This window comes from Anguilla anguilla, chromosome 8 (assembly GCF_013347855.1).
Source record: "Anguilla anguilla isolate fAngAng1 chromosome 8, fAngAng1.pri, whole genome shotgun sequence".
NCBI classification, from domain to species: domain Eukaryota; kingdom Metazoa; phylum Chordata; class Actinopteri; order Anguilliformes; family Anguillidae; genus Anguilla; species Anguilla anguilla.
The window spans coordinates 27,594,292-27,613,407 of NC_049208.1; the positions used below are offsets into that span (position 1 = coordinate 27,594,292).

Sequence of the window (19,116 nt, forward strand, 5' to 3'; positions counted from 1 at the left end):
TTATGAATATGAACATTATTATTAAAGTACATAATGAGAGTGCAATTCGACATGCTTAATTTCATTTAGGGATGAATTATTCTAAGTGCCCCAAAGACAAAATCTAAATTAGTGCGAAAATCACTGAAAATAATTGGGGTGAGGTGGAGTGTGTGTGTGTGTGTGTGAGTGAGGTGGGGTATATATGTGTGTGTTTCTGTGTCTGTGCGTGGGGAATGTTTGATTTTGTTTCGCAGTGGAGCACAACATAAAGAGAAAGAGAGGTTCGCCGTGTTCTGTGACTGATCAGAACACAAATTTCTCTGTAATGGATCAGGGGACTGAACTCATAATAATTTTTCATGATTTTTCAGTTTATGTACAATTAAACTTTGGAAAGCAGGCATGCCGAGCATGCCAGATATGACCACAGCAGGGGAGTAAGGGAAGAGGGGGGACGGGGGTGCTCTGGGGGGCAGAGGGGGGAGTTTGTTAATGACTCATTATCTCATATTAATGGCCAGGCAAGGCTGTTATACCAGCTGATCAATCACAAGGTCACAAGACTGCTCATTTATTACAGCCAATTTGATTTGAAATGTATTATGACTCCGGTCCCTCCCGGCGAAATCTATTGGGGTATTAACAGGTCTGATGCAAGGATATTGGGGACAGCTTGAGGTCAGCAGGCCTCATGATGTATGGGAAGAGATACTGTAAACATTCATTTAGTGGAATCGAATCCAGCCCTACCCTCCACAACTGTCGGGCTGTGACTGTGCTGCCAGATTCCCTGCAGTTCTCCTGTCTCTCACTAGATGGCACTGTTACCACTTCTCACTTGCTGTAATGAGCTCACACCCAACTGGAGAGGGTTGGAGATGTCCAACATCTAATGTCCTGTTGCACCATGCCTCTCATACCTGTCTGTAAGCCCATCTCTGTAGCTCAGTCAGATGGCATTTTGCAACTTTGGGGACATGACAAGACATGACAGTTAATTTGCAGAAACACAAAAGCTACAGTTGGTAATTACAGCTTTCATTGTAAGATGAGGAGCCACTAGAAAGATTACTAGAGTGATGTATTATTATTATTCTTATTATTACTATTATTATTATATGGCTGAGCGATGGTGCAGTGGGCAGCGCTGTCGCCTCACAGCAAGAAGGCCTTTCTGTGTGAAGTTTGCATGTTGTCTGTGTGGGTTTCCTCCCACAGACATGCAGATTAGGCTTTATGGAAATTGCCCATAGGTATAAGTGAATGGGTGTGCGCCCTGCGATGGATTGGCAACCTGTCCAGGGTTTATTCCTGCTGCTCATCCAATGCATACTGGGATAGTCTCCAGCACCCCTGTGACCCTGAACAGGAATAAGCCGCTTATGAATTTATGGATTATTATTATTATTATTATTATTTTAAATAAAAAATGCAAAAGCCTACAGAATTTGTGATTGAAATGTATTAGTATCTTCTCCCTTTTGGAAGATAAAAAAATGTGCAGGCAAACCAATTCTCAGTGAAGGAAAAAATGCACTAATAAAGTGAGAAAAGGAATGGAGAGTGTGGGAGAGTTGTACAGAAAGACATGTGGCTTTCTGGGCTCTGTTCTGGGCACAGAGGGAAAAATATCATACCAAAAACATTCTGTAAGACCAGAGCATTCCTTCATTGGTTGGACTCCAACAGAAAACCAGATATCACAGCATCTGATTATGCTGCCAGTGATGAGCAACTCTTTAGTGCTGTGTGGCTCCAAAGCAAATTGTTAGGCATTCTTACTTTTATATCTCAGGTAGAAATGCAAGTAAATGTGGCCCCTTTTTGTGTGAAGTGAATTGGGGTATCATGTCATGCTAGTGCTTCAAAACGTGCTTTGAGTTCAAAACACAGATACACACTTGAAAACACATACGAACATGCACACATGCACACACGCACACACACACACAAACAACACTGGGCTAGTGTGGACCTGACCTGATATATGTGTTTAATGGGAACAGCAAGTTAGCCCTGTGATGGAAAGTGACACTGCCAATTGAGTTCAGTTCTACATGAAGAGAGGGTCCCGTCTCAGGTCAAGCACTCAAAGCAGGCCCATCTATAGCAATGAGAGAGAGCTTAATTCCCTACACACTGCGGTCACCTGGCTGACATACTCCAGTATGTCATTACTGTGCTTTGTGGAACTTCTCTGCACCAATGTGTAATCAGGCAGGTGTGTCTAACTTTCCAACCCCCTACCCAGCTTGGTATATGGGCATTTAAAACTTAATGACTGTGAATGAATAAAATACTACAAAATTAAAGACTGGTGAATTAGTACACCAAACCAAAATATGCCAAATTGATTTTAAATTAACAGTAGTAGTAGTAGGACAGCAGTAGGATTAACTTTAAGAAGCCTGCTAATAAAACACTTTTTAATATAAATATTGAATATGAGTATCATCAAAGGAGCAGTCATTAGAGTATGAACGTAACCACACACAGGAAATGAGAAGTCTTCTTGGAAGTAAGCTGTAGAAGCAATCACCACAGGGGCGTTCTTAAAATATGTGCCTGAGAGTACCCAACACACCCACAGCGTACCTACAGTACCGCAAAATGAATAGACACTGTAAATGAAAATCAAATTAAAATATTTTTCCGTGTGCTACATTTTTAGGGGATGTCAGCTTTCATACCAGAGAATAAGATAAGCTCTCCCAATCGTCTGCTGTTCTCTCCTTTCCTCCACTTGTCTCCTCCCCTCCTTTCCTCTACATATGTCTGGGTAGGAGAAAAGAGGTAGTGGGGGGTGGAGGATAGGAGGTGAGAAGTACAAAGTAATAGGACACAGAGAGGGAGACCATTCGATTGGCACCCGAAGGAGCAGGAGGACATGCCATTCCAATGGAGTTTTATAGGCCATTAGTGAAGAATTTAATATTAGTTTTGCATAGATTTTTTGTGCTTTTTTTTGCTCTACAGATTCAAGCTGTATATGTTGCTATTTATTTTCATGCACTTAGCTAGTTTAAGACCTTAGTATGTCTTCAGAAAAATGCACTTCAATTAAAACTTTTGCATTTCTTGAATCTACTTCATTATTCATTATTGTGCACATACAGTGAATTCTGCAAATTACACACATTACTAATCTTGAAACTTGTTGGTATGCAAATCAAGATCAAAGGTCTAATAGTGGAACGATTTGACAGTTCAATTTTGTTTGATTTTAATTACAATTAGCCACATCTTTCAATGTTCTTCATCTAAAAAATTACCAAGATGAACATACAAATTCAAATTTTTTATCAACTTCTAGGGGTCGTTTTAGGGGTGATTTTTGCAAAACTTCACTCCAGCCCCCCCAATCTTTTGAGGAGACACCCACACACGCCCACTGCACCCCCCCCCCCCCCCAATTATTGGACAAAAATTATTTCTGTCCTTCCATTTCCACACCCTCACTAGCCACCACTGCACTTCAAAGTAGTGAATCACAAATAAAAATGGGAAAGATTAATTCGGTATTCCCACGAACCAGAAATCCAGTAGCATTCTTACCAACTTAGTTTGAAATACAAAAATATACACATAGCTCCAACCATATAATCAAAAGTAGTGAAAAATATGAAAAATTTCAAAACAAGGCTTATGAAAAAAAAAAAAAAACAATTCAGTCAGCACGGCAAATGCTACACTGACTAAAAATCAAACCAACAGCGCTCCTTTGGTGTGAAACACTCACACTCAAAACAATCATCTTTAGTAAGCGTGACAAAAATGTTAGATTCAGTTTTCAGCAGACAGTGATGTCTGCACTCTACATATACTGGTGGTTATGCTAAACTCTTGCATAAAACTGTATTATACTTTCACTTGCAGACCAAAGTAACAACTGGATGATTTGCTGATTTTCCCTACTCAGCCTGTGCAGAAAAATGCACCTTCCAATGAGCAGACAAGTAAAATGTATTAGCAATTGTAAAATGTTACTGTGAATTGTATCTTTGTCAATCCAGGCAAGATTTCTGTTGGACATTGGCCATCTTACCAGGAATCAAAAATGATCCCATTTTAGCCCCACCTTGTTGACTCCTTTATTGTAAATAATGAAATTTCACGGAACTTTCACAAGAGTGAGTAGTAGAGTAGTCAAGATTCAGAACAATTGTAATTAAGTTTGAAGTGAAAATGCTTCCCCCAAAGTTCTGCAATATTATCTGGCTAAACTGTTAAACAAAAAAGTTACACTTGGATTAATCTGTAAGTCAACATTAAGGACAAAGATTTATTTGATATATACCTGCGTCATCACAACTCAATGATGTGATATAAATTTTAATTGAAGTGACAGCCAAAAACATACAAAGAGTTGACAAAGCCCTGTGGTGCACCATGGCAGACAGATGAGAGCAACGAATGTGTGTTATTACCTGTACCTTTAACCATCTGTAAGGAAAGAATGATGCCAACGGACAAGATGGGGATTGATGTCTAACTGTTGTGAATGGGAAAGTGGAATGTTCCGCCATATGACGTTCAGCTCGGAGGAAAAATCAATATGACGTGTTCTGGCATGAGCTTTCCACTGCTGCAGGTGTTCAGTGATGAACCGAGAGGGATTGAGACACAGCGTGACCATAGCTTCAGTGGTGAGCCTATTCTTGTATGCAAATTGTATCTGTCTAAAGTTTCAGTTGCAAAGAGCTTATGATCCACTGTTCTTTCAAGTGATTTCATCACAGCTGTGGCGAGAGGGACTGTTCACTACGCAGTGCCCTTTGTTTGGTTATGAATTCTTTGAAGTTTTTCCACATCCTAGTTATTACATATACAGCTGTCAAGAGACATCTGAAATAGCCTATAAGATGCCAAACTGGACTGAGTTCTACTGAAAGAGATTTAAGAAGTTTGCTGTGGGATTTGGCCTAAGTTTGATGCATTACATGGGTTATTATTTCTCCTCTTCTGGTTCTACAGCTACAGGCTAGCCATATTAGCAATTTACATAATTAAAATTGCTACTAATAGTTACAAATAATAGTAATAATTTAATTTCTGGGAAAGCTAGCAGGCATTAGATTGTAACATGTTTGTATAGCTGCAGTTAGAACGCGCTTGGTAATCCCAGATAGACCTGGTAGAGTCGGTCAATCAGAAATCCATTCGCTCTGTTCATGAAGGCAAATTTGCAACAAAAAAAGCAAATATCTGTTACCAAGGACAACTGAGCTGTACAACAATCTTGGATACAGCTGGTTCAGATAGAGCTGACATTTATTGTGCAGGAAGTTAGACGTACTGGGTTTAATTTTCCAAGAAACTACTCCAGGTGTTCTTAAATAAACACAAATGACAGCTGCTGCAAAAAGTCTGTGGGATGCCTGGAACAGCAAGAAAGATGTTTCCTATTCCATTTGAGATGTTATCTGTTCCAGGAGAGACTCCGGAATGAAATGAATCTCTTCTTTTCTTTCATTTGTTTAAGCTGCTGTAGGTCTATGTATGTGGTGATAGAACAGAAATGATTTCTTTGTTTGTCATGGCATCTCAGGCAATCTGAGAAGTCATTATCTATTGTGATGGTGAGGGCACTAGTTCCACTTTTAAGTGGATAAACATTCATCCTCACTTTGAAAAAAGAGAAAGGTGGCATGCAAGTGTGACCTGAACGGTATTGTACCGGAGTTCAAAGAGGGGATATCGTACTGTACTCTCATCTCCATAAATAATAATAAGAACAAATCCCTTTTATGATTGGAGAAGTGTGTGTGTGTGTGTGTAGTGGGGTTCTCATTGTTTCATTACCCTGGAGTTGTCCTCCTGAATCACTCTTGTGAAACTATAGTGGATAAAAAAGTTTTGCTTCTTCAACCACAGGTGGACTGTACTGTAGTATCATTTCTATTTTCATGTATTATTCATATTTCCATAGAGACCAACTTTTATTAACCCTTCACAGACATATAGTGCTAATTGCTTTTCTGGCCATAATCATACTGTTAATCAGACGCACGGACACACACACAAACACTTGCTCAGGGGAAGTAGATATTTCACATATGGTGCAGCAGATACCCTGATCTGGGTTGAGAAAGAGACGGTATATATTCTATGGGGCAGATTGATGGCTTCCCTGGGGAACATCAACATATCCAGTCTTGTTACTCAGCTCAGACTTGCATTTAATCTCTGAATTCATTTTCTTTTGAAAAGTGCCTTCGAATGCAATAATGTGTGAGAAGTATTCAAGAAATGGCTATTGAAAATTATTGTTATTTTTGTAACAAGTTTGGAATATCCAATGCTTCATCACTGGTACACACACACTGTCAGTTCTGGAGAGAGCAGATGAGCACACCCTCCCTGACCCTCCAAAGCCTACACACCTGTCTACCACTTCACCCTGCACTGTAAGAGCTGAGCTACCCAGCCGTTGTGTCTGAGGAGTGCCCTTCAGCGACTACACATGCCCAATCAGCCAGAGGAGTCCTTCATGCACATAGGGACAATCATATCAATAGAGAAACAGAAAAATCTTGCCACAAATTCACAACAAGGGAAAGTTATCTAAATTGAACTTCCCCTTCCTTGCATAAAGGAAGATTGGTTTGCTTGTGCGTATGCTTACCCTTTCGGTTACAGCTGCACTCAGTACTTAGTAAAAGACATGGAGACCGTTTCCAGAGGTTAGTTTTTATCGCACTGTTATTTGTTAAACACATCAATAATTCCAGGCAGTATGTTTGGGTGAGGGTACATTTACATTTTTTCCTTGACAGAATTCCATTATATTGGAGGTTGTAACGGAGCGAACCCTCCGTTCCTGCTAGGACACTAATTTTTAAAACGATGAGGTTTTAACTGTGTATGTGCTTAATGGTAGCGGTTGTTTGGCGCAAGTACGTCGCTTTCAAAAATGTGATGTGCAGCACGTTTTCCGGTTAGTCAACTCAAACACATTCGCTACTGTACATCTGTTCACCACCATAATGTACTGCAAATAACTTAAACATACACATCTTGTTTCAAACATGAAATAGATTTAGTTTAGTATACCATGTTCTATAAACGCAATGTTAGGAGTTGCTACTAACCGTTGTTTATCCCGTTTGTTCCAACTTCCACGTTCAAACTGGAATGACGTAATCCGAATGTCACGATTCTGTGCAATTTTATTGGACGCGCTGGACAAGAAGAATTGGCTATTTTAGACGGGGGGAGGCCTTACAGTGTAGTTGGCAATATTTTAACGTACCCAATTAGATACGTGATTATTAGATATAAAATAACGCCTGATAATATATCTAATGATTTCTATGTGTAAAACATATACTGTCATTTCGTCTGGGAGATAATTGAATATAGTATGCAAATGGTATAGTCTGGATAATGTAGAGTACATAAGCAGGTTATTTGCAGTCGCTCTGGTGGCTGGTAGTAGGTGGGTGTAATTGAATAGGAATAATTGATGTGCTGATTCTTTTGTTTTGTATACATTACTGTTATTTAGCAGACGCTTTTATCCAAAGCGACGTACAAAAGTGCATATCAAGATCATTGAAACAACTACCTTATGTAGTTGTTTCAAGATCATGGAAACAACTTCATAAGGCACAGTATGTATATAAATTTTGTATGATAGTTGAAGGCAATTTTGTAAATGAAACGCCCCGCTTGGGTCGCACAAGTTCGAGAATCATTTCCAAGTATCAAGTTCGCTGTAAGATCCACCGACCGACCATCCTTGTAACAGAGGTATATGAAAAATGTGATTATCAGATATATGCTAAAGCAGTTTTTATTGGATATACGAATGAAACGAATTTCCTGACTGATATCTAATTAGTTTAGCACTAATTATTTGCTTTAAGAAAGCAATGACCTAATGCATTTGTTTATTCTTGCAAATGTCAGCCAGTGCATGTGAGATTACAGCATAGGTAATATAATGAGAAATATGATTTCTCTTAATATCTCTCTAAAACAATGATATCTGGTGTAAGCATGATAATAGTATATGATAATGGTTTTGTGTCCTGTTCTAATGAATAGATTAAGGGGAAATGGGAAAAAATGTAATTCATGTACTTCACCTGAAATAATGATGATGAACATTTTTATTACTGTTATTTCAGTGCTTCTAATTTGAAAAGATTACTGTTCTCCAATGCTCCCATAATATCACATACATTATACATAATGTGTAACACATGTTCGAGTGATGACGACCTTAATTTATATGATGCTGGGTTTTTCTTTTTTCTTTTTTGAGAGATGGGGAGGGATAGGTTAATCTTATGATATGTTTCAATAGAAAGTAAATGGTTTTAATTATTTTAACCCCTGAACCTTGATGTGACAGTCTGTCAAGCACTCTCATTGCTTTTATCAGATGTGCCGGGTTAATTAGAAACTCAGTGGACTGTTTAATCAGACACATTAGAAATGGGGCGGCTTCCTCTGTCGGTCTTTGCACACTCTGATGCATTCACTTCCTGGCCTCTTTCACCCACTTCCTCCTTCAGATCTCATCATCTCATCCTGCTGGAATGCAGATGTGCAGATGCTTAAATAATTGTCAGTTTAATTTGATTGTAATCATGTAATTATTAGTAATGCTGCAGTGGAGCATGCATATACTGTGTGTGTGTGTGTGTGTGTGTGTGTGTGTGTGTCTGTGTATGTATTAGGCCACCTGTGTTTGTTTTTGAGAAAGAAGAATTCAGTTCATTTATGCGCATTTATTGAATAACAAACCCAAGTACATTTATTTTTCAATTTCTGCCTATAATAACCTGAAAAGATCAGTTTAACTTACAAATAATCTTAGAAATGACTTTCCTCAAAATATCCTTTGACAGTAGCCTTTCCAATCCAATCAAGGGACAGTTAATCCCCTGAGGTCTACCTTGTTGCCGGCGATGAAAAAGGGGGGATATGGTATTTAATTTGTAATAACTTAGCTATTGTTTCACGTGGTAACTTATTTTAAATTGCACTGTGAAGCTAAGCTCTGTGGTTACACAGTCCCCTGCTTGAAATTTGGAAATTGGAGTTTCTTGTTTGATGCATACTATCTCGGTACTTATAATTTTCAACACAAAGGAGCCAGCTATGTTTGTCTCACACTTGTCTCACACTGGTTTTTGCTGGCGCTAGGAATGTCACACAGACATCCAGCCACATATTCTCAGTCACCCTCTTATCCAGAAAATGCAAGATTCAGACACATACAAGCAAGGCATTTTCTTTCCTATTCTTTTACTCTTTTTAAAAATTTTATTATATTATTCCTTTGCTTCTTAGATGGTGACCAACAAATTACGACCCAGGAGGCGCTGGACACGTGTTTGGAGAGGAGGTATGTTTGGAGCGCTAGGTTAAACGCCAGTTGAAGAAAGTTTATAGCTTGCAGTGGAACTGTTTGTGAAGAATGGCTAAACCCATTTGTTAAGTAGTTGTTTACTAACTTACTGTTTGTGAAATGAAAAAGAAAAATCTATTGCTGTTCAATATACTTTTGCGCATTTGGAAACCAGCTGGATTGTAGTTCCAAATATATATAGATAAAGGTGCCAAACTCTGCATAAAATTTATTACAATATTGTCTAGCAAAAATATATTTAGTATATTTTAGTATAATTACAATCACGTAGTGTAAACAGGAATTGTGCATGTAGTAAGGATTAGACAGCAGTACAGTTTTCTTTTGCGGCTGTCGAGATAAGGTACTTTGGTTGTTTTGTTTGTATTTTTTGAGTGATAGTCTATTGTTTTGTGTGCATTAGCTGGTATACTAAACATTCAGAGTAATAACAGTAATGAAGTGTCCAGGGGAAAACCATGGTGATGCATGGAGACTGTGTGTCCAAATATATAAAAAACTGAAAAAAGCTCTTAATGAAATTATCGGACCATAACTCGCTTGCAAAATGTATATTTAGTGTAATAATCACTTTGTGAAAAAAGAAAAAGTGCAAGTGGGAACGTTTCACACAAAACACTTTTGGTGATAATGAGACCGTGCTCCAACCTCCCCCCTTTCACCCATTGTCACGTTAGAGGCAGGCTTGGAGAGCTGTATTTTACTAAAATAATCTAAAATATAAATAGTGTGATGAAGAGTGAGATATGGTGTGTGAAAATACAGTGACTCAAATTTAGGCTGAAATATTCAGTTCACCTAAAATTTGATGGATTCTTAAATACATTCACATATATATATATATATATATAGACACTGCCAACATTGCCAAGTGCCTGTCTGCCTCATTTTGGTCAGAAACAGTTTTGAGCATTGGCATAGCTAAATTCTTATATGATTATGTTTTACATAGTTATTGTTTTTGTGTGGTCTGTTGTATTTTACATTACATTACATTACAGGCATTTAGCAGACGCTCTTATCCAGAGCGACTTACACAACTTTTTACATAGCATTTTACATTGTATCCATTTATACAGCTGGATATATATACTGAAGCAATGCAGGTTAAGTACCTTGCTCAAGGGTACAACGGCAGTGTCCTTACCCGGGAATCGAACCGGCGACCTTTCGGTTACAAGCCCAGTTCCTTACCCACTGTGCCACACTCCGTCCTACTTTATTTGAAGTGCATTTCTTACCAAAGGCCATTAAAAGCAATATTATGAATGAAAAACTCTTCCATCTTGTGTGCTATATTTTATCAATATATTGAGTAAAATTTCAGTTTTCTTGGCTTTTCTGTCCGTTTGCCATATTACAGTCTTCTAACATGACTCTATGATGAAATGGCAGAGAGGACAATTTTGTACTAAAAAAATATGCAAGACCTGATGTGCAAAAAAATAGAAAAATCAGAGGGATTCTAGGGCCTATTTTCACCCAAAATGGGGAAAATAGGCCCTAGAACTCTCAGTGTTAAGTTGAGCAAAGTCTTATCTACCTTCACCTCACGGACGGATGACTGGACATTCTCCTTAAGAATTTTCCGGTACAGAACAGAATTCATGGTTGCATCATTAATGGCACATCATCCAGGTCCCGAGGCAGCAAAGCATCCCCACACCATCACATGACCACCACCATGTTTGACTTTTGGTATGATGTTCTCATTCTAAGCTTACCAGTGCTCTCTTTTGGGGGCCTATTTATACGAAAGGAGGCTATTTTGAGGAAAAGTTGTGTCCAAGATTATTTTAATGTTTAACTCATCTTATTGTTATTTTAGGCACAGATTTTAAATTGTGTATATACTTTGGTTTGTTATTCAGTAAATGCACATATATTAACTGAATTCCTCTCTACTTAAGGTTTTATATACAGTATATACATATATATTTATACATATTCCTCCATTATATGGTTGGAAGGTCACATAGCAGATGCTACTGTAAGTTTCCCCTCTGCCCACTCACAACATCCACAACAGCAGCTGTAAACTGTAATAATTTGGCCAGAATGTAGACTTAAAAAACACACATTTAAAGGAAAAGACCAACTTTTTGGAAATTTTGCTTTTTGGTTTGGTCAGAAAGTTATGGTAAATCAAACCAGGAGGCATGACGACTAGCAACAAGAAGACTATAATACAAGTGAAATATAAGTGCTGGATGAAGATACAAGTGTAACATGAATGTGCTACAGGAACAAAGTAGATGGATTCAAGTGATAAGAGCGATCCTAGATAGGGGGTGCCCTGCAGAGTAGTGATAGTCCAGGTACAGTTTGAAGAGATGCGTCTTCAGACCAGAGTGGAAGATGGGCAATGACCGAGTGGTTTGTTGAGGAATGGGGAGTTTATTCCTCCACTGGGGAGCTGGGGTGGAGAAGCTCCGTGGTTGGGATGAGCAAGAGCCATTCACTCAGATGACAGGGAGTGCGAGTTACTAAAAAACCAAAAACAGAGCACAGTGGTCAAGCTGGCGTGTAGGGTTGGATCATGTACTGTAGGTAGGTGGGAGCTGTCCTGTTGGCTGCAGTGTAGGCTAGGATCAGGACTTTGAACCTGATCCTGGCAGCGACCGGGTAGCCAGTAGAGTGCCCGCAGCAGGGGTGTAACACTAGCAACTCTAGCTTTGCTAAGTGAAGTGATGGAAAAACCCTTTTCAGCATCTCCAAAAGCTGAATTATTTACACATGCACAGCTGTGCTGTGCTGCCTGAAGTGTGAATTTGGGGTTGCCAGGTATGCAGTACTATTAACTGCCTTGGAAGTGGCAGTGGAACGTTTACAGTCAGTGACACGCATACCTGGCAACCCCCAACTCAGGCTTGTATTTCTGTCACTTCACAAATATTGCTTCCATTGACAGCCATTTATAGAGGTAGTGCAGTTAGCATGCAGCCTGTAGATATTGTCTCATATTTTTATACTGAAGAAACGGGCATGAAATTGGTATCAATGTTATCATCTGACCATAGGTAAGATAGCCAAAAATTGGACTATTCCTTTAATTGATATTCAGTATCTTACAATACTAACTACAAAACTCCATTAATTCCAGCTCTTGATTTAGGAGAGCAAGAAGCTACAGCGTGCATGATTATATCATCACAAAAAGAACACATTCAGTCACCAAGGTTAGTGAGAGGGATCTTGAGGCTGTGACCCCACTTTGTGTTCATGCCTTGGCCCCTACATAACAGAGGGCGGGAGAGGGATGAGGGTTACGCATGGAGGATTTGGGTGGCGGGCTATCCTCTAGTGAGTCTCAGGTTGGTCTCATTATGAAGGTAATTCCTTCAGCACATCTACAGCATAATCGAAGATGATGGTAATGATGTTTTAATGGCTTGTGCAGTGCCCGGTGGCAAGATTCTAATACCCGATCTGCCTTTGCCGCTCTGTGAGAGGAAGATTAATAGAAAACGAACGGCCATTATATCTGAGCAAGAAATCAAATCAGACTGCAGTCCCCTTCTCCTCCTTCCCTCACTCCCCACCACTCTCTTTCCCTCACATCCCTTTGTCTTCTTGTCCTGTACTGTAGCTCTCTTCCTTTCCAAACTTTGAAAGAAATCAACAGATTTGATCTTATATATACTGGCATTTGAACCTAATGAGGAAAGACACTTGGTGAGCTGGACTTATAATTCATCCCAGTGTTACCGAGCAGAGCTTTAGAAGCTAGCAGGCTCTGTACAGGCCTATTACAGTACAATCCTGCTTAGAGATAAGATGACAGGCAGTAGTGACATGGGGAATAAATGAAGACCCTTTGTCTCTGATTTTGCTCTTTGATGTCTGTTTGCCATTGATCAGAATCAGTTAATTTTTAAATGTGTGGCTATCTCTTATCTACAGTCAACAAACGGGACATGTTATTAAGTCACATTGATATGTGGAGGGCTCTACTTGCATTTATTTTAAGGGAATCTATCAGGATTACCACTTCCCAAAAATTCATGGTTGAGGAATGTCAGCCTGGGCTATTTTTAATCTTTAAACCACTGGTTGGGCAAAGCAGATGCACAGCAGGGTTGTGGAAGTGGCATCATGAGAAAGTGTGGCAGAGCCTTTTCGAATAGGCCTCCTCTTCTTGTGGAGAGCAGATGCTTTGTAGACACTTTCTTAGATCACATCGCAAAATATGGGAAAGTTTTATAACATTATTAAATCCCAGGGAGAAACTTTCTGTTGCCACTTTTCTACCCAGAACACACACATGAAAAGAAACACAACATTATGATTCTAAATTAGGGAACCATGAGGAGGGATAATAATCAGAATCACAGAGCAAGTGGGGATTTTCCATTTTGAACCCAAAAGTGAGTATCAGTTGCATAAACTTGTTCCATTTAAAACCCTAAACATATCAGAGGCATTCTGTCATCTACTATTGACTACAGCCATAGATCAAGATTTAATACATTTCTGTTACAATAAGCTGCCATTATACAAATATGACCTTAGATTTGTTTTCACACCACACTGTTCTAAGCTTATCTCAAATACACCAGACGATCCTTATTCGTGTAGCTTTATTTAATGGTGTATTGGCATGTCCTATTTGTTTGTACAAAGTATAAATATATTTTCAACAGAAAGCCTGTAGTACTTTCAGTAGATCATCTAAAGTATAATTTTAAGAATCAGTAAAATGTACATTTCCCCTAACTTGTCTTGACATTTTGTAATATATCTCTCTTTGGTGAACATATACCCCTGGAAAATCTGTCAAAATTGCATGGCAGATTAGCATTAGATCCAGATCCCTTGGAATATGCTAATATTCCATGATGGTATTAACAGATTGCATTCTTGTCAGTGATGTCACTCTCCAAGACATTGATTGTCACCCGTACAGGTGCAGTCAACCTTGTGGATACTCAATATTGAATTATTCAACCAAAAGCATAGGCAATCATTACTGAGATGTCATTATTTCCCTTCAATACGCTAGACAGGCTGACAGAGCATCATCATAATCGATTTCTTGAGTGGGACTCCGGATGGTGTCTGAAATGAGGGGTGGTTAGTGTGTGTGTGTGTGTGTGTGTGTGTGTGTGTGTGTGTGTGTGTGTGTGTGTGTGTGTGTGGGTGTGTGTGTGTGAATGAAGGAGGACTGATGGACATGCAGACCTCTTCCAAAGGCCAGAGGCTTGCAAATTCAAATTGTAGACTTGGCAGACTCCCCTTCTGTTTAATTAAAGAAAATGCATTTGCAATGAGAGAGAGAGAGAGTGAGCAAAAGAGAGAGGGAGAGAGATGTGGTTAAAAACAGGCTTTATAAAGCTCGACCTTCTGGAAAAAAAATCTCTCACCACTGCTTCCTCCAACTCCCAAGACGCTATGAATTTCAACATGGCTGAACCCAAGACCTCCAAGTTTGAGGCTGCCAAAAGTAGAAGTCTAGGAAAGTATTCTTAAGAAAGTGGACTGCAAATAAATAATGTGTGCAGCATATTCCCCTAAAACATTTATATACAACAAATCTATAGGTAGACAGGTAAATGTTTAATGACCATGAATATTGCTTCCTAATGGCACCACTCACAAAGGAATCTGTAGACATGACTTGTAAAGATGCTGGGGAAAACTGCAATATGTAACAGGAAAATAGTCAATTTATAAGGACATATCCAGGGGAAAATGCTGTATGTTTGTATCAGCCATTTTCAGTCCAAACACTATGGGCTCTATTTTCCGACTGGCGCATAGCGTGTTGTGAGCCATCGCACTGACAAAGTGGTATTTTGACACGCATGAGCCGTTTGGGGAACTTCCTGACTCACCGTGCGCTGAAATGTGAGTCGCTGCTGGGGGTGTGTCATTCAAGTTCGAGCAGCGGGCTGCAATTCCGGTGCAGCTCATTGCAATTCTCCGATCTGTATGGTCTGCGATTTGCGCCCTCGCCACCCGCCTGCTCAGACCAGAGGCTCTTCATGAAAGTTGCAACGTGTGTGCAGAGAACTGCGAGATTTCATCGATTTCTCCTGCTCTTTTTTGAGCAGGTCATGTAGGCACACACTTTTCCGCACATTCCCAGTTGTACTCAAAGTAAAGGCTCAGAATTGCCTGTCTGGTCCCTGGGTCATTCCCTGGTTCATTCATCAGTTTGGTGGCTGGTGTGAGCCAGAGCAATGTCAGTTTAGTCATTCATGCAGTTTGTTCAAGTCTAGTCCAACATGCCAGTGAGTACATTGTTTTTCCTTCATCACCTGGAGCAAATATAAATTTCCCAGGGTTTTGCGTGCCATCATTTGCAGACGTGCAGTTGCATCTTCCTTCTACCCAACCACTCGCTTCCATGAATTGAAATGGGGTCCAGTCCATTAACATTCAGGTAATCTGTGGAAGCAAATTACCTGATGACACCGCAGGAAAGTATCAAGATGGATCCTGTCCCTGTTATGCCTTTAGCATCAACTATGTGTGCATGTACAACACTTGCACAAGGTGGGCATAAAATTGGCACATACACTATATGACCAAAAGTATCAGGACACCCTGATGGGGTTGTTTTTCATGGTTTGGGCTAGGCCCCTTAGTTCTAGTGAAGGCTAATCTTAATGCTACAACATACAATCACATTCTAGATGATTCTGTGCTTTCCCAAAAGTTTGGGGAAGGCCCTTTCCTGTTTCAGCATGACAATGCCCCTGGGCACACAGAGAGGTCCATATAGAAATGGTTTTGTAGAGATCAGTGTGGAAGAACTTGACTATATCATGTAAAAAAACAACACTCCATCAGTTTTGTTTTTGGATACATATGTCATCAACAATGATACCTCATGATGTTCCTTGGGCCTTGATTATCTCTGACCTGTATTTTGGCTGCTTTTACTGAAAGTTACTGTGATTCTGTCTCCTTCCCCTGTACTGTTGCAAATGTCCCTATATTAAGACTAGAGTCACATTGAAACTATATGCAGCGCCAGAGATCACCTAAGGTGGGCAATGTACTCTCAGGTAATAATGAGAACTTGCTCTCATCTGACCTACCTGGTGGCACAAAGTTAATAAATAAGCATACTCTGGGCTACCCAAAACCTTGCAGACGTATTTAAACTTGTTTTATTAATGTTTTTATTGCACATTGGCTTGGCACACAAAATGACTTTTCTCCAAGGTGAATTGTGTAGTTTGCCTTTTACATACTAATAATTTGTACACCTAGACATAAACATATGTGGTTCAGCTTGCCAAAACATAACATAACACACAGCACTACATTATTAAACGTGGGCTGGAAAGGTAGAAATGGGTGCATGGATGTCTTAGGGGCAGAGCTGAGAGAGAGAGAGAGAGAGGGAGAGGGAGAGATCACATGACAGAACAATGCATCACACTGGCAGAGGTCAGAAAGGGCAGAGCTTATAATTAGGTATAGAATAGGCTGGTAATCAAGCAACTAATACAATGTTTCAGGAGATAATTAGTCACAGTGCGTGGAAGGCCAGGGAGCATCTAATTCACTGAAACAAGCAGGAAACAGAGATGAGCTCAATCTGATTCCCTGTCTCCCTTTCATTTTCTCTCCAACCCCACTGAGGAGAGAAACCTCCTGAGATGATGCTAATGAGGGAAACAGAGCGATGGTGTGTGTGTGCGCTTGTGTGTGTCTGCAAGCGTGTATGTGCGCATATATGTGAATGATTATGTGCATGCATTTGGGTTGTTCCAGCCCTTTCCCAAACCCGACTCAATTTCCTCTCATCAGAAGGCACACTCAGTTTTAAGAGAGATGTTACAATGCTCCCCTAATTATGCTTTAATTAAAGGGAGAGCAGACCTGCTGTGAATCACACTAAAAACTGTCTGCAGCTGTCCACTGTGACACACAGGCATGAAAGCACACGTGCACACACGCACACACACACACACACACACACACACACACACACACACACGTGTGCACACACATCAGCTAAACAAAAATGGCTGATGAGCATTTGTATGGCACATGATGCATCCTGGGCTGGGTCTTGTCTGTTTTCAGAACTTGAACCAATATTGTGAACAGTATGAAAGACACATGAAAGAATATTATTTTTCTGTAAATTGCTTTATGTATGCTACAACGAGAAGGCAGCACTTGCTAGTTAAATATATTTATTTGTTGGTTTATTTTATGACACTTCCAAACATTGTGTCTTCAGAGCACTGAAGTGAATTTTTAATGTTATTTGCATGCCCTTTACAATGAGATTCAGTTGATCCTTTCAGAAAATAAAGTTAGTAGGCTTCCGGAATGTATCTTTAAAGTAAGATTTCATATTTCTCCCTGTGCCCTTTGAGTTTTTGACCCCTGGTACAGAGAAGGGAGATTCCGTCTTAATTAAAATACAACCTTGAGAAAAACAATAATCATGTGACACCAGACCAGAGCAGCAATGCAGGATTTGTGGCCTACCGAGACTCTGACCGTGTTTTTCCACAGCAAGTCAATTACAGATGATCCTTAACATGAAATCAGCAGCGATGCCTTTATCTGTGTAACGAAACCAGAGTGAGAGGTTTGGCCATGTCCCTGTGCTGTGAACACTGGGGGGGGGGGGGGGGGGGGGGGGGGAGGCAGCATAATGCGGGCAATACAAAAATAAATTTCAAGGGGAATCATACATTGTCAGCCCTTTTCTCTTCCCTATCGTTATAGATGGTGCCTGGATGGTCGTTGTTACTGTGGTTAAGACAGGGGGCCTCACTGTCAAAATAATTGATGGTAATCCTCTGCTCCCCAATCAAATGGGAATTTTTTAAATAGCTGTCATACATTTCATACATTTGGGAGATATTTTGAGATTTGGGGCACTATGTTCATCCTGTAACTCTACAATAATATTTGCATTAATTAACATGAAATAATTCCTTAGTTAGCATGAACAAATAAGTTATGCATCTATTATAAACAAATTGTTAATTTTACCTAAACTACAGCACATGTTTTGTATGATCTTTGTTTAGGCCTTGTTTAACATGAACAAATTATTTATCAGTGTATTCACAAAGCATCTGTAGTACTTCATCATTTTAACTGATTCTTAATGTATTAAAACCTGAGTTCAACATCCAGCTGCCATCCTACTCTGTAAAACAGGTTGTGGAATCTGGGCCCCATCTGTTGACATCCAGGTTTTTTTATGTCAGAAAATTAAATGAGCCGAATGTGTGCACACTTTGTAAAAACGATTCATACCTTACCAATGGCTTAGTGATGTGTGATGAGTGTTATCCTGGTCTTAAACATGAGTTAACTGAGTTTGCAGCCCTTGATGCAAAATAAGCAATGCGCTACACAACTTAAAAATGGCTAAATAATGTTTGCTCTAGTGTTACATCATGATGTCAAGCATTAGTTGATTCACTTTGCAGTGCCCGTATTAAAGTATACATGGTTCATGCCAAACAAATGGCTTCATATGTATTTAAGCATCATGCCACGGGCTCAACAATTTGCTGGTTCACTTTGCAGTACTGTGAAGTTGTTTGCTGTGAAGTAGGCTTAGTTCACATTTTACTAATGTCTTAATAATCTTTGTTACACCTTATTTAATGGTGTCAAACATTAGATGGCTTTCTGTAGTTTCTGTTGTACATGGTTAGGCAATGGAAAGGGGAGATTTTACCATCTTCCTTTATGCAGTTGTCATTTTCACTGTTAGAAAGTACAGCTCTGTCCCAGCCTCTGTAAACTGACAGTGTGAGTGG

At 39.6% G+C, this 19,116-nt stretch overlaps 1 long non-coding RNA gene across 1 annotated transcript in view; it reads right to left on the reverse strand.

Moving 5' to 3' along the window:
* The window catches only part of LOC118234422, a 50,042-nt gene extending 42,873 nt beyond the window's left edge, over window positions 1-7,169 (reverse strand). Inside the window, exon 1 of the long non-coding RNA XR_004766664.1 lies at window positions 7,074-7,169. This is a non-coding gene — a long non-coding RNA (uncharacterized LOC118234422). The remainder of the gene's footprint in view (window positions 1-7,073) is intronic.
* Window positions 7,170-19,116: the final 11,947 nt, after the last annotated feature.